Genomic DNA, 14,588 nt, shown 5'->3' with positions numbered 1-14,588 from the left:
AAATACAGAGGACAATGCTAAACATTGCATCAAAGACGTATGTGATATTCCGAAAGTTTTGAGGTCCTGGCTTTGGATTTTGTTACCAGGGAATAGTTGGAGCATTTTTAATCTTACTAGATTTGTGTTCCTTCTACACGTATTTTCTGTTGAGACACCTGAGAGTTCAATGCTTTAGGAATGATAGGTAGACTTCGTGTACTCTTTAATATCTTCATAATCAAGCCTGGAACGATATGCTGCACACAGATGCCCTCAATAAATATTTATGAAATAAATGGATGAGTGAGTGACAACATGAATGAGATTACCTTTCTAAACTTTAGCAACTGGCATTGAATCCCTATGACCTGTATCTCTGAGGTTAACCATACCCTGTGAAATGCAGCATGAGTCCAAACCTTGTCTCTGCCTTTACTAGCCGAACCACCTAACAGCTCCAAGTACTCTTTCTTTGCCTGTGAAATGGAGATATAGTTACCTACCTCACAGAGTTGTAGTGAGGGGTGAATGAACTGATACAGTAGAAGGCTTAGAACCTTGTCTAGTACCTGGTAACTATATAATAGTTCTTAGTCATTATTATTGGTTTCTACTATGGTTCATTCTACTTTTCTGTTTTCCCAATCTTCTATATTTTCTTGTGTATATTACTTTAATAATGGGAAAAAAGTTACACTTTTTTTTACACTTGTACTTTATGTCTGAGCACACTCTCGGCTGTCACCAGCTATCTCCAGTATTTAGATATTAGCTAAATTTTATGCCAAAGCAGGGACCACTTCACTTGCCCTGAATCCAAGTGCAACCAGCCAGTGAGTGTGTGGACGTGCACAGTGCTGGCCCAGGAGAGGCACGGCCAGCCAACATGAATTCCTCACGGGTGTTTCCAGACTAGCTCCTTACCCGTCCTAGCACATTTCTGATCACTTCTCTTACCAGATCAGACACTTCTAGGTGAGAAACCACGATGCTAACCAGAAGATTGACATGATGAGTCATTTCTCCATGTGCATTATGAGAATGTCTTGTTCACAGTATAAGTGGAATAATTGAACAATAATCTTTAGTCCTTTCCCCTCCTGCACCATGGTGGAGATTACAGAAAAGTAAAAGCTTTCTCTGCCCCCAAAGGTAATGGAAGGACTAATCTTTCCCGCATTGAACTGTGGCCTTCAGCAGCACATCATGATCATGCAGGGAAGCTCTAAGAAACACTGATGCTTGGGCCCTCTTAAATCAAAATCTCTAGTTCAGGGACTTTCGAGATCTCATTTTTTGGTTTTGTTTGTTTATTTCTTTATTTTTGTTGCTGCTTTGTTTTTAACTCTCCAGGTGATCCTGATTTTCAGCTAGGGTCAAGAACAACTGACAGAAGGTTCTGTTAATTCCTCAGCCCAGCCCCAAGTTCGGGCCCAGCTGGATCTCCTGCAAAAAGGGTTAATCAGATCAGTGTGTAAAAGAAACTCCTCGGGAGAAAGTAGAGAGGAGTACCAGCTAATTACATGTGAGTCTGTTTGGGCTGTAGGCAAAACTGGGTAAAACAACAGGACTGTGGTATAGTGATGAGACCGTTATCAGCAGTGAGGACCGTAATAACATTTTACGTATATAATCTCCTTTGCCCCGAGAATCTTGTAAGGTTGATATTATTATTTCCATTTTATAGATGAAGAAACTGGAACTTGTTATACAAGGTTACACAGCTTCCGACTTAGATTTTCCTGACTCCAGAGCCTCTGCTGCCGTCGACTACAGACTGCAAGGTAAGCTCAGCAGAGAGGGTCCTGAGAACCCCCAGAAGGTAAATCTGGAGATAAGCAACTTCCCTTATTCCTTTGCATGTGTCTCCTGGGGACCAGATTGAATCTTCAATTCTGGGGTGGCCTGTTGTGGAGGGGGGGCTAATGTGTGAAAGTGCTGGGAGTTCTGCCTTCATCTAGAATCCTGTGTGACTCGAGAGCCAACTTGTTCTTTGGGCTTTGCAGAGCAGACATGAGGTGGGACGCCCCTAGACTAGCACCCTCCTGGTATCCTGGCAGAGGAAGCTCTGGTTTAGTAAATATTGATGCGGCACATGGTGTTGGCCAAGCACCGGTGCCAGGGGGCAAAGATGGGGAGGGGTGGACTTTCCAGGCAGGGCATGGGGGAGCACAGCAGAGGCACCGAGCCCAACCCGGGGGCTCAGGGAAGACCCAGGCTGTGCCCGGGTGGCTACATATGAGGTAGGCAATCTATCAGGCAGGGTTTGGTCCAGGAAATGGAAACCACTCCAGGTAGTTTAAGGAGAGGAAGACAGTACTGAGAATCAAGCAGGGGCTTACAGAATTGTTGGAAAGCCTGGAGGAGCAGAAGTCTGCAGGCTACCTGGACTGTGGGGTTCCAGGGACCACCACAGCAGCTGTGCCCCCACAGTGACGGGACGCTCAGTCCAGCATTCAGTGCCTCTGGCATTACCTCTCAAACTCTGCTTGCCAGCAGTGACAGAAGCAGCATGGGGCCTTGTCCTTGCATCTGGGACCTGCAGGACCTCATCGGAATGCACCTGGTTGACCGCACCTAATTCATATGGAGACCTGAGCTGCAAGAGAGTCTGGGAAATGTCATTTGGAAGTGTCCAATTTCTCCAACTAGATTAGTAGAAGAAGGATCAAACAGAAGCAATTCTCAGTATCTGCTACAGGTGAAAAACCTGAGAAGAGCTTCCTAGACAGAGGAATCAGCACTAGGAAAGGGCATGAGGCCATGACGGAGCCCAGTGCAGTGGTTCTCAGGGAGTAGCAGGAATACCCGAATCAAAGCTCCTACCTGAAAGCACACTCTTGTCTAGTCAGTGTGGTTATAGACTTGAATCCCTGCATACACTCCACACGTAACATGCTTTCACCGATACAGTGCTTGACTTATTCAACTGACTACTAACGCAGGAGAAAGGAACAGAGCCAAAAACACAAAAAAGAAATAAATGAAAGTATTAGGTGCTATTCATGCACACCAAGAAAACAGAACCTTGAACTTCTCCAAGCTCACTGTTGCAAACACTGTTGATACTCAGGGGTCACCTCCTGTTTCTTTCCTAACGGGACCCCAGGTTACTCTGTTCTGCACAGCCATGTGCCCCGGGAGGGCAGGACTCCAGGCTCAGCCTCAAGAAGTAACACGTGATTGCTCCAGGTGCTCATGCTGCTCCCCTTCTTATCAGTATTTAGGTTCCACAGGTGCACAGGGCACAGTTCTGGCCAATCGGGGGGAGGGGGCAGTGAGGCAGATCTGTCCAGGGGCGCGGGGAAAAGGTTTTACTCCAAGGGTGAAGCGGTCTTCTCTCTTGCTGGGTATTATTTTGTCTGCATGCAATGCCTACTGCTGCGGACGCCATCTTGCAGCCGTGAAAGAGCAGAGCTGACACACAGGAGGGATGACATTGGGGCCGCTTGAACTGCCTGCCCCCAGACTTCTTACGTGATGGAACACACGGCTAATTTTTTAAGCCAGTTGAGTCAGTGTTTTCTATCACTTGCAACTGAGAACATCGTGACTGCTACACACGGTCTGTGGGTTTAGGATGGGGATCTGCCCGCTTAAACTTGGCTAATAGAAGTCTCTAGAGGAGATTTAAGGACAAAAATTTACTCCCCCCCTTTATTTTTTTACCAGAAAAACTGTTTTTCATCCTTCAAAAGTTTTCGAGACCCACTCAGATGCCATTCCTGTCTGGCTGAGTTGTTGTTGCCTGTATTCCAGCAACCGTTCCGCCACTCCTCTGTTAGAGCATTTTACTCCTCTTGCAACAAGTAGTTATGGAGTACCTATTATGGGCTTGGTCATCTTCTAGGCACAGGGAGTACAGCAGGGAACTAGATGCATGGAGAGTCTAGTCTAGCAGGAAGACAAAAATGACCAAAAACATTTAAATGTGATGACTCTTATCAAATGGGAAAAAAAAAAAAACTCTTTTTTTTTTTAAAGATTTTATTTATCTATTTGAGAGAGAGAAAGAGAGAGCACCAGAGTGGGGTGAGGGGCAGAGGGAGAGACAGACTCCCTGCTGAGCGGGGAGCTCGACATGGGACTCGATTCTGGGACTCAGGGATCATGACCTGAGCCAAAGACAGACGCTTAACTCACCGAGCCACCCAGGCGCCCCCAAAGAAAGAATTCTTATAGCAGCATTTAAAAGAGGAGTGGCGCCTGGGTGGCTCAGTTGGTTAAGTATCCAATTGTTGATTTCAGCTTAGGTTGTGATCTCAGGGTCATGGGATGGAGCCCCACCTTGGGATTCCCTGCTTGGAATTCTCACTCTTCCTCTTCCCCTCCCCTCCCCTCTCAAATAAATAAATAAATAAATATTTAAAAAATAAAAATAAAAGAGGAGGAAATAACTACCTTGAAGTTTACTTTATCGTACTGTAATTATCTGTTCATGTATCAGCTTTTTCCATGAGACTGTATGTTCTTGCAGCCTCCCATTCCTCACCTCTTCCCTGAGAGATTGTATTTCCCAGAGGTGGCTGCAAAAACCCTCTCCCATTCCCCATGTTCTGCATTCCCTATAGGGCAGGGGAGTAGGAGGTTGGACGCCCCCTCCCCTTGAATCTCAGTGGGCTAATCTGACCAGCAGATGATGTTGGAAGCGATACTGCAGGACTTCCCCGGATAGGTCATAGAAAGCCACGCAGCTTCTACCTGCTTCTCTTGGAGCACCTGTTTTGTGAAACGCGCCTTCTCTGGGGCCCTCGCTCTTGGAACCTATGTGTAGATGCTCCAGGTGACAGTCCCAGCTGAGTGAATGTTCAAGTCATCCCAGGCCTGACACACGAGTACAGGAGACCCCAGGCTCAACTCCTCCCTAGCTGTTCAAATTTTCCCAGCTGAGGCCCCAGGTATCATGAAGCGGACCCAAGCCACCCCCACTGTGCTTTCTCCTAGCTTGTGATCTCGAGTTTCCATGAGCCTGATAAAGTGCATAGTGGGTTTACACCAGCAGCTTGGAGTGCTTTGTGACACACTGGTGGTGCCTGGAATACCCCAACGCTGCCTTCCTGTGAAATCTCAGATGACCAAGTGACAACTTTTTTCTTTTTACCTGACCCAGCTGGTGATCAGCCGAGGCACTGAAGCTCGAGAACTTTCATCCTACTTTGATCTTGTTGAACCTCGCTGTTGATGATATGCATGTGAAATGTCTAATCTTTTAAAACACAAATCTTCACCATTGATCTTAATATCCTGCCGCAGCGAGTTCCCAGGTCAATTGTGTGTAGCGGGGGAAAAAAGTAGCTCCTTTCATCCATTTTAAACATCCTTCCTTTTCATCCCATCTTGTCCTCTTGTTCTTCCCCAAGTGAAGGTATTTCCGTTTTGCGGCTACCTAGACACAGAGAACTGAGTTGCGACAATAATCTTGCTTTGAGGTGGTCACCCAGAAGGCCTCAGGTGTGCTGTGACACGGAGCAGTGGATTTTAGCTGGTGACTTAAAGGTGGTGGGGCACTCCATTCTAATTAGTCACAGGTTTAATGCCAAGCTTTTAAAAACTAGTCTCTAAAAAAAAAACAAACCAGTCTCAGGGCGCCTGGGTGGCTCAGTTAGTTAAGTATCTGCCTTTGGCTCAGGTGATGATCCCGGGGTCCTGGAATCGAGTCCCGCATCTGGCTCCCTGCTTAATGGGGAGTCTGCCTCTCCCTCTGCCCCTCCCCCCACTCATGCGCTCTCTCGCTCGCTCTCTCTCAAATAAATAAATATTTTTAAAAATAAGTAAATAAAATAGTCTCTAAATTCCGCAGAGGCAATGGGTATCTTCTTGGTGGGACTGGCAAACAGCACAGTGTAGTGGGAAGAGCATTGGCTAATACATGCACAAGCTGGATTCAAGTCTTGTGAACCAGCTGTGTGTCCTTGGGCATATCACTTAACCTCTCTGGCCCTCATTTCCCTCAACTATAGAAAGAGGAGACTCAACCAAAGGGCGCTGTCGAAACTTTTTGCCTCGAACATTCAATGAATTCTGTGTATTTGCCAGTCATTTTGAAACATGTACTGTATGAATTCACGGGAGGAAAAAGTGTACTCTCAACAGTTTTCCTTTTTGAGTTCTAAAGTGGGGCTGGAGAGGACCCCTGTTCCCCCCGAAAAAAATGCCTCTAGTTTTTGGAGAACCCATGGTATCTTTTTCCAAAAACAGAATCTGAACTAGGCTTCAATGACCAAAAATAGCTTCTTACTGTGCGGGGTAAGTGGCAGCTCCTGCAGCCTGCGTCCTTGGGGTGCAGCAGAGCCCCCCGAGGGCCACCCTCAGACTTGCTTCTAGGAGCCTGGCTGTTCTCACAGCCGCAGGCCGGTGTCGGCACTGACTCAGCCTCATGCCAAGTGCTAGAAGGGATGCAGGGGGTGACAACCTCTGCCGCCTGACCACCTCGGGGAGAATATTGCCCAGTGAGCGATGCAGTAGGAACGATTCAAGCGAATCCCAAACGATCTGAATTCTCTTTTTTCCCAATCATTTTTTTCCATACAGAAGGAGAAAACAGTCACCATCTGGGGCTAGGGGAAGGCCTTCCGTCTCACTCAGCCAGGACTCATTGGCTTCTTTTCTGGTCTGCTAAATATGTCCTCGACAATTGGGATACTTAGAACTTCGTGGGCTCTAACCACGTCTTCAGCTCTGTATCCTGTTTTCTCTTACTGAATGCTCACTTGCCAATTTCAAGTGAGGGGAATGCTTCTCATCTCTGAGTTTTAAATTCATTGCAGAATCACCACTCTTGAAGGGCACCCGGGCTGGAAGGACAGATTGCTTCTCACTGTCGGGTCAGCAAACTCTATCAATAGCAAGGAGCACCATGAGAAGGCCTGCTCCACAGAAACTTATTTGCAGGGTTAATATAACCCCTGAGGTCTTTATAATTCATGGAGCAGAGAGACTCTTAGGTTTAGGGTATAGAGTCTTAGACTCTTAGATTTCAAGTAACAAGTAGCAGAATAACAGTAGTGAAAGTAATAAAATAGTGGCACCTGGGTGGCTTGGTCAGTTAAGTGTCTGCCTTTGGCTCAGGTCATAATCCCAGGGTCCTGGAATTGAGTCCTGCATTGGGCTCCCTGCTCAGCAGGGAGTCTGCTTCTCCCTGGCCCTCTGCTCCTCCCCCTCCACTCATGCTGTCTCTCACTTTCTCTCTCTCAAATAAATAAAATCTTTTTTTTTAAAGTATGAATTCTAAAGAAGAACCCTTCCCTATCTCCCTTAATAATGTATCTCATGTCCTAAATGATCACATATATCCCCTCCCTGGTCGTCATCATAATATGCAAGGATGTCTGATGTTTTCATTAAGCCCTTCAAGGAAAGCTTGCAAACATCACGGCAACATTTATACCAACACTCTCCGTTGTACCAGTGGGAAAACTGAAGATCATGGAGGATGAATTATTTGGCTATTATTTACTTTTTTTGGATTATTTGGCTAAACGCAATCACAAGTGTAGCTTTTTTGTTGAATAGCACTACCCCTGCTAGGCTGCCTTGGTGTGCTCAATGACTCCTCGGTTGTAGCTAAAAAGGGAACCTAGTGTACCAAACACCGCAGTCTGTTCCCCCTTCTGCCTTCCTACTCCCACTCCAGCTAGGGGATGACTTTGAAGGCTTGCTGGCTTCAAAGCCCTTCAGCCCGTATGGGCTATGCTGCATCATTGCTTGTTGCTCGAAGACACACTGCAAAGACGATTGACTGTTTAAGTAAGCAGTACTTAGAGAACTGGTCAAGCCATGGGCTGCACTTTTTTGTTTTTTAAACTAATAGGCTTTATATTTTAGAGCATTTTTAGGTTTACAGAAAATTAAGCAGATAGTAGAGTTCCCAATATCCTCTCCTCCCACTCACGGCTTCCTCTGTTATTAATATCCTGCCTTAGTGTGACACATTTGTTACACTGATGAGCCAATATTTGTACATTATTATTAACTAAGGTCTATAGTTTACATTAGGATTCATTCTTACCAAAACTAAAAGGCAACCTACAGAATGGGAGAAGATATTTGCAGATGATGTATCTGATAAAGGGTTAGTATCCAAAATATGTAAAGAACTTATAAAACTCAATACCCAAACACCAAATAATCCAGTTGAAAAAATGGGCAGAAGACAGGAGTAGATATTTTTCCAAAGAAGACCTCCAGATGGCCAACAGACACGTGGAAAGATGGTCACCATCACTCATCATCAGGGAAATACAAATCAAAACTAAAATAAGGTATCACTTCACACCTGTCAGAATGGCTCAAATGAACAACATAGGAAACAGTAGGTGTTGGCGAGGACGTGGAGAAAGGGGAACCCCTTACCCTGTTGGTGGGAATGCAAGCTGGTGCAGCCACTCTGGAACACAGTACGGAGGTTCCTCCAGAAGTTAAACGTAGAACTACCCTATGATCCAGCAATGGTTCTACTGGGTATTAACCCAAAGAATGCAAAAATACTGATCCGAAGGGACAGATGCACACTGATGTTTACAGCAGCATTGTCAACAATAACGTGATTATGGAAAGAGCCCAAATGTCCACTGACTGATGAACAGATAAAGAAGATGTGGTATGGGCCACCTGGGTGGTTCAGTTTTAAGCATCTGCCTTCAGCTTGGGTCATGATCCCAAGGTCCTGGTTGAGCCCCACATCAGGCTCCCTGCTCAGAGAGGGGTCCACTTCTCCCTCTGCCACTCCCCCTACTCATGCTCTCTCTCTCTCTCAAATGAATAAATAAAATCTTAAAAAAAAAAAAAGGAAGACCCTCTCCTTTAGGAAAAAAAAAGAAGAAGAAATGGTATATATACACAATGGAATATTATTCAGCCATCGGAAAGAATGAGCTATTTGCAATGACGTGGATGGAGCCAGAGCGTATAATCCTAAGCGAAATAATCAGAAAAAGAAAGACAAACACCATATGATTTCACTCACATATGGAGGCACAACAAATGAACATAGGGGAAAAGAAAAGAGAAGCAAACCGAGAAATAGACTCTTAACTTAGAGAACACACTGAGGGTTACTGGAGGGGAGGTGGGCAGGGGAATCCTGATTAAATAGGTGATGGGGATTAAGGAGGGCATTTATTGTGATCAGCACTGGGTGTTGTGTATAAGGGATGAATCACTAAATTTGACACCTGAAACTAAAAAAAAAAAAAAAAAAAAATCTGCACTGCTTCTATTGTATAGTTCTATGGGTTTTGACAAATACTGTCATGTATTCACCACTGTAATATCGTACAGAAGAGCTTCCCTGCCCTAAAAATCCCCTGCTTTTCACCTAATCATTGCTTGCCCATCACCTACCCCAAACTCTGGTAATCACCAGTCTTTCTACTCTTTATAGTTTTGCCTTTTCCAGAATGTCATATAGTTGATCAACTCTAAGGCTACAGTTAGTAGCCTTTTCAGACTGGCTTCTTTCCCTTAGTAGTACACACCGAAGTTTCCTTCATGTCTTTTCATGGCTAGATATGGCTTGATAGCACCTTTCTTTTTATATATATATACTTTCAGGTTTTTTAATTTTTTAATTTTATTTTTTGACTTTTTTTTTTTTTAAAGTAGGCTCCATGCCCAGTGTGGAGCTTGAACTCATGAACCTGAGATTAAGAGTCATGTGCCCTACTGACTGAGCCAGCCAGGCGCCCCGGGTTTTTCTTTTTATTTTTTAAAACAGTTGTAGGTTTACAGCAAAAATGAGCAGAAAGTACAGAGAGTTCCCATATACTTCCTGCCCCCACAGAGACACAGCGTACCCATTATCAACATCCCATACTGGAGTCGTACATTGTTACATTAAATGAACCTACACTGACACATTATTATCACCCAAAGACCATAATTACATTAGGGTTCACTCATGGTATTGTTACATTTTATGGATTTTGACAAATGTAAAATAATACGTATCTGCCATTATAGAATCATAAGGAATAGTTCCATTGCCCTAAAGATCCTCTATGCTCCACCTCTTCATCTGTCCTTCTCCCCTAACCCTGACAACCATTGTTCCATCGTTTTGCCTTTTTTCAGAACGTCACATAGTTGGAATCATACAGTATATAGCCTTTTCAGATCATTTCTTTCACTTAGTAGTATACACTTTATGGGTTCTCCATGTCGTTTCATTGTTTGACAGTGCTTTGCTTCTTGGTGGTGAATAATACCCCATTGTCTATATATACCACAGTTTATCCATTCATCTACCGAAGGACATCTTGTTTGCTTCCAAGTTTGGGTAATTATGAATACAGCTGCTATCAACATCTGTGTTCAGGTTTTTGTGTGGACATAAATCTTCAACTCCTTTGGGTAAATACCAAGGCATGAGCCTGTTGGATTATATGTACGTAAGAGTATATTTAGTTTTGTAAGAAATTTCCAGACCGTCTTCCAAAGCGGCTGTACCGTTTTGCATTCCCATCAGCGGTGAATGAGAGTTCCTGCCCATCTACATCATAGCCGTCTTTTGGTGCTGTCAGTGCTTTGGATTTGGGCCATCCTAACAGGCATGGGGTAGGTGCTCATTGTTTTAATTTGCAACGTCCTAATGACATAGGACATGGAGCATCTTCTCGTATGTTTATTTACCATCTGTGTATCTTCTTGGGTGAGGTGTCTGTTCAGATCTTTGACCATTTTCTTAAACTGTGTGTGTGTGTGTGTGTGTGTGTGTGTGCGTGTTTATTTCTGGGTTATAAGAGTTCTTTGTATATTTGGATATAGATCCTCTATCAGATACGTGTTTTGCAAATATTTTCTCCAAGTCTGTAGCTTGTCTTATTCTTAACGGTGTCTTTCACAGAGCAGAAGTTCTTAGTTTTAATGAAGTCCAACATGAATTTTCCTTTCATGAATCATGGGGTTTTATCTATAAAGGTGCTTTAATGGCTGGGAAACAAGCCCTGAAGAGATCCCTGGGTTCCAGGAAGCGCTTGAAAAATCTTGGGGGAGACATCATGAGCTGGCCTTCTAGCATTTTAAGGTGACGCTGGCTCAGCGTCAGCCTGAACCAACTATCTCCAGACCTTCCCCGCCTCTCCGTCAGCTCCCACACTGGCCGTGCCACCGCTTACGTCTCTCTGTAGCATGTGTGCACTTGCTCAGCTTGAATTTTATGAGGAGGACAGATTTAGATTGAGTTTTTGGAGATACCATTGCTCCTCCATTCTTGAAGATTTACTAAATAAGTGATTTTTTCTGAGGCTAGCCAAGTATTCAAGTCTCTCTAACAAAATTATTCAATCGATCCCATCTTTCTGATGCAGAAGTAGACACTAACAACTCTCCCTTAGTTTTAAAAGATGATAAGTTACGTTTTTTTTTAAGAAAAAATTTTTGACCCTAATATAATCACAAAACTTCAAATTGGCAGCGGCATCGTGTGGGAGAATAATACAAAAACAAATAATTGTAACAGTTTGTGGACATTTAGACGATCAGTAATCTTCCGAGTATCCTTGTTCAACAGTAGACCCAGCTCTTTTCTATAAAACAACTTTGGCAATTGTCACTTATAGAATTTATCTTCTCGATCTCATACTGCTGTGGTCTGCTTGTTTGCAAACTATATTGCAGAATGTTTGACAGCCCATCTTGTGCCAATATTATTATTTCTTAATCTACCTCAATGTGGGCTCCTCTAAGGCAGGGCTTAATAGTGTTCACAGCCCATCCCAGAATCTTCTATGTAGCAAGCTGCTGTAAGTGCTTGTTGAATTAATTTGCTAAATGTCTATCCAATAATACTTACTAAATTATACTTACAATAGTACTTGCTCAAGAGAATTATAGTTTTGAGGAACCACATATATAAAAAACTTTTTTTACGTGAATAACATTCAGGAAAACAATTCCAAATCCCTGAGATGTTAAAATATAGAACAAAGGAGGAAAGAAAAAGAGAGTGTATTAATGATGTTCAAGTATATGGAGGAGTCACGTTGAGCAGAATCGCTCTTTATTTCCCCATAGACTAAGAGAAGACGTAGGTACAATTGCAATAAAATGGAGATTCAGGAAGAACATGAGGAACACTTTTTTTTTTTAACTCTAAGATTCTTGGAAACTTGGTGGAGGTAGGCAGAAAGCGCAGAAGAGAGAAATCACAGTCTCCTCGGAAGGGAAGCCGAGTTGGGTTGACTTAGGTAAGCCCCACCCAGATGCTGGAGACTGGGGCAGCCACAGGGTGGCCAGTTTCCCATCCACGTGCTCTTGGTCTTTGCACTTACAAATTAATGTGCAATAAACAAATCACCCATTGCAATAGAAACTCAAATCAGTGCTTCTTCCTTCCTTATTGGTCCAGTACAAGAATGTGAGTGGTGGGAACAATAGTTGTGAAAATGGAAAAGTACTGCCTAGGAGCTCTGCCGGAAATCAGAGGCAAAGACAAAATGGCTTTTTGGGGGTTTCTTGTAAATTTGCCACATCTTCTAATAACAGCTTATTTATGGAGCCCTTGATACATGGAGGGTGGCGGGGGAGGTGCACGTGAGATAAGAAGTCCTGTGTGAGCGCCAGGTAATAGACGAGGAAGCAGCAAGTCCGTGAGGTTATCTATGTGACTAGCTCAAAGTTTCCCAACCCGTGAGTGACAGAGCTGGACGTTGAACCCAGCTGTCTATCCAGGTGCCCCCACTGTATTGCCCAGTGACCTCTGGATTTGGGACCTGCCTAAACAAATCCCAGGCCGATCCCACTACCTCCTGGCTGCTCCACGGGGCTTTCCACTATTGGCTTGAATGCCCATTCTGAGACCTGGGCCCACTGTGACCCCCACGACCTCTGCAGTGGCTCTTCACCGAGGCCACACTGGCTATCACCTGGGAAGAATTATAAAAATGTCGATTGCACGCTCCCACTGCTGAGGATTTTGACTTAATTGCTCTTCAGTGCAACTTCAGCATGGAGTGTCCTATGTAACTTTTTATTGAAGTGTATGATGCATGTAGAAACGTGCACTCCCTTAAGTATACAGCACAGTGAAGTTTTACAAAGTGCAGGGACCTGGGTAAACACCCCCCCACCCCCCACCCCTGGCTCAAGAATCAGATCGGGGCCATCAGCCTGGAGGCACGCAGGCTCTCGCAGCCCACCCACCCCAGCCCCTGCCGCTATCCCGACTTCCAACAGCACGGTCTGGGTAGACAAGCTCCCTCAAATGAGGCTAAGGTGCAGCCACGACGGCGAGCTGTTGCCTTGCTGTCGAAGGTAGGGAAGCAGCCGGCACGAAACCAAGCGCGCGGATCCGGGTAAAAGAACACGAAAGCAGATTAGAAACGCAGGCTGCGCCTCCGCCTCAGGCCAGGCTGTCGCCTCCTGTATGACGCGTGCAAGTCCGATTTCACATCAAGTCAACGAGAATGAAAAAAGTGGTGTTTTTAAAACAAAGTCCCTCATTTATAAACACGTTTTCTCAGTGTGCGCTTCTTAGAGAAGGAACGCCGGCCATCCCGAGGGTGGCCAGTCACACTTACAGATCGTAGGAAAACCTGCAGGGGGCGCTTTCTGCGGACCCAAGCCCCGTCGCAACCCTTCGGGTGCCATCCGGTTCAGTCCTTGGAACACTCAACAGAGGCCTTCCTCGATTTCCCCCACTCTACAGATTGGCAAACCGAGGCTCGGAGAGACGAAGTAAGTCGCCCGCGGGCACGCCGTCTGTAGCCGGCAGAGCTTCCACTCTGGTTTTTATTTTAATACCTGTACCACCTGCCCTCCGCCACTAACTACCTGGACAGAGATTCGTGGCGCTTGAATCTCTCTTTCGAGGTGCAATGAGCTGGGGAGGTAGGGAAGGAAAATCACAGAACTACGATGGGTGCTGACATGGACACTGATGAGCACGTAGTTTTACGTCCTTTTTCAGTCGAGGAAAGAGCCCAAGAGAGATTTTTGGGTGCCTTCAGCTGAATGAGAGAAAATTCGAGAGCGCTGGAACCCTTGTGGGGAAAGGGAGAGGAAGGCCCTCCCTGGGCAGTAGGGCACTGCCTTCGTCGAGCCACAGATGCACGAGCGTGCAACCTTTGTTCGTTCCCCCTGTGGTTAGTGATGTGATGTTACTATTACTGGTTAACATTCGTAGCAGTTTCGCCGGTGAATATTGTTAGTTGTATAACTATAAAAGGCTCTGAGGAGCGAGCTTCTAACCTAAACCAGACAGATAACGGATGATCACAAAGTTGTGGGTGCTGGAAACGGGATCCTCTCGGTTTCCCTGAGTGTGTTCAGCTTGTTTGGCTTTCCCAGCGTCTGCGCTGGCCCTCCTAGCGTGTTCATCCTGGCAACAGGAGGGGTGGGGTGTGAGACACGTCTCCCACAAGAAGTTTTCATTGAAAACTTGGTGTTCCGCGTAGTCCTTATTCCAGAAAGCAAAACAAATCTCAGAAAATATGGGGTTTGTTGCCTTTCTATATTCCTCCTCTAAGATTGCTTTGGAGTTTCTTGCTACTGTGCCTTTTAGATCTGTCCCCCAGCCCACACCCCCAGATGCTGTCTCCTCTGCCATGTCCCCACGTCCCCTGACCCTGCATCTGCCTCCTTCCCTTGTTCTGGACTTTGGGCAGGAA

Source organism: Ursus maritimus, unplaced genomic scaffold (assembly GCF_017311325.1).
Source record: "Ursus maritimus isolate PB19 unplaced genomic scaffold, ASM1731132v1 scaffold_1, whole genome shotgun sequence".
Lineage (NCBI taxonomy): Eukaryota > Metazoa > Chordata > Mammalia > Carnivora > Ursidae > Ursus > Ursus maritimus.
Note: the sequence above shows the minus strand (reverse complement) of the source record.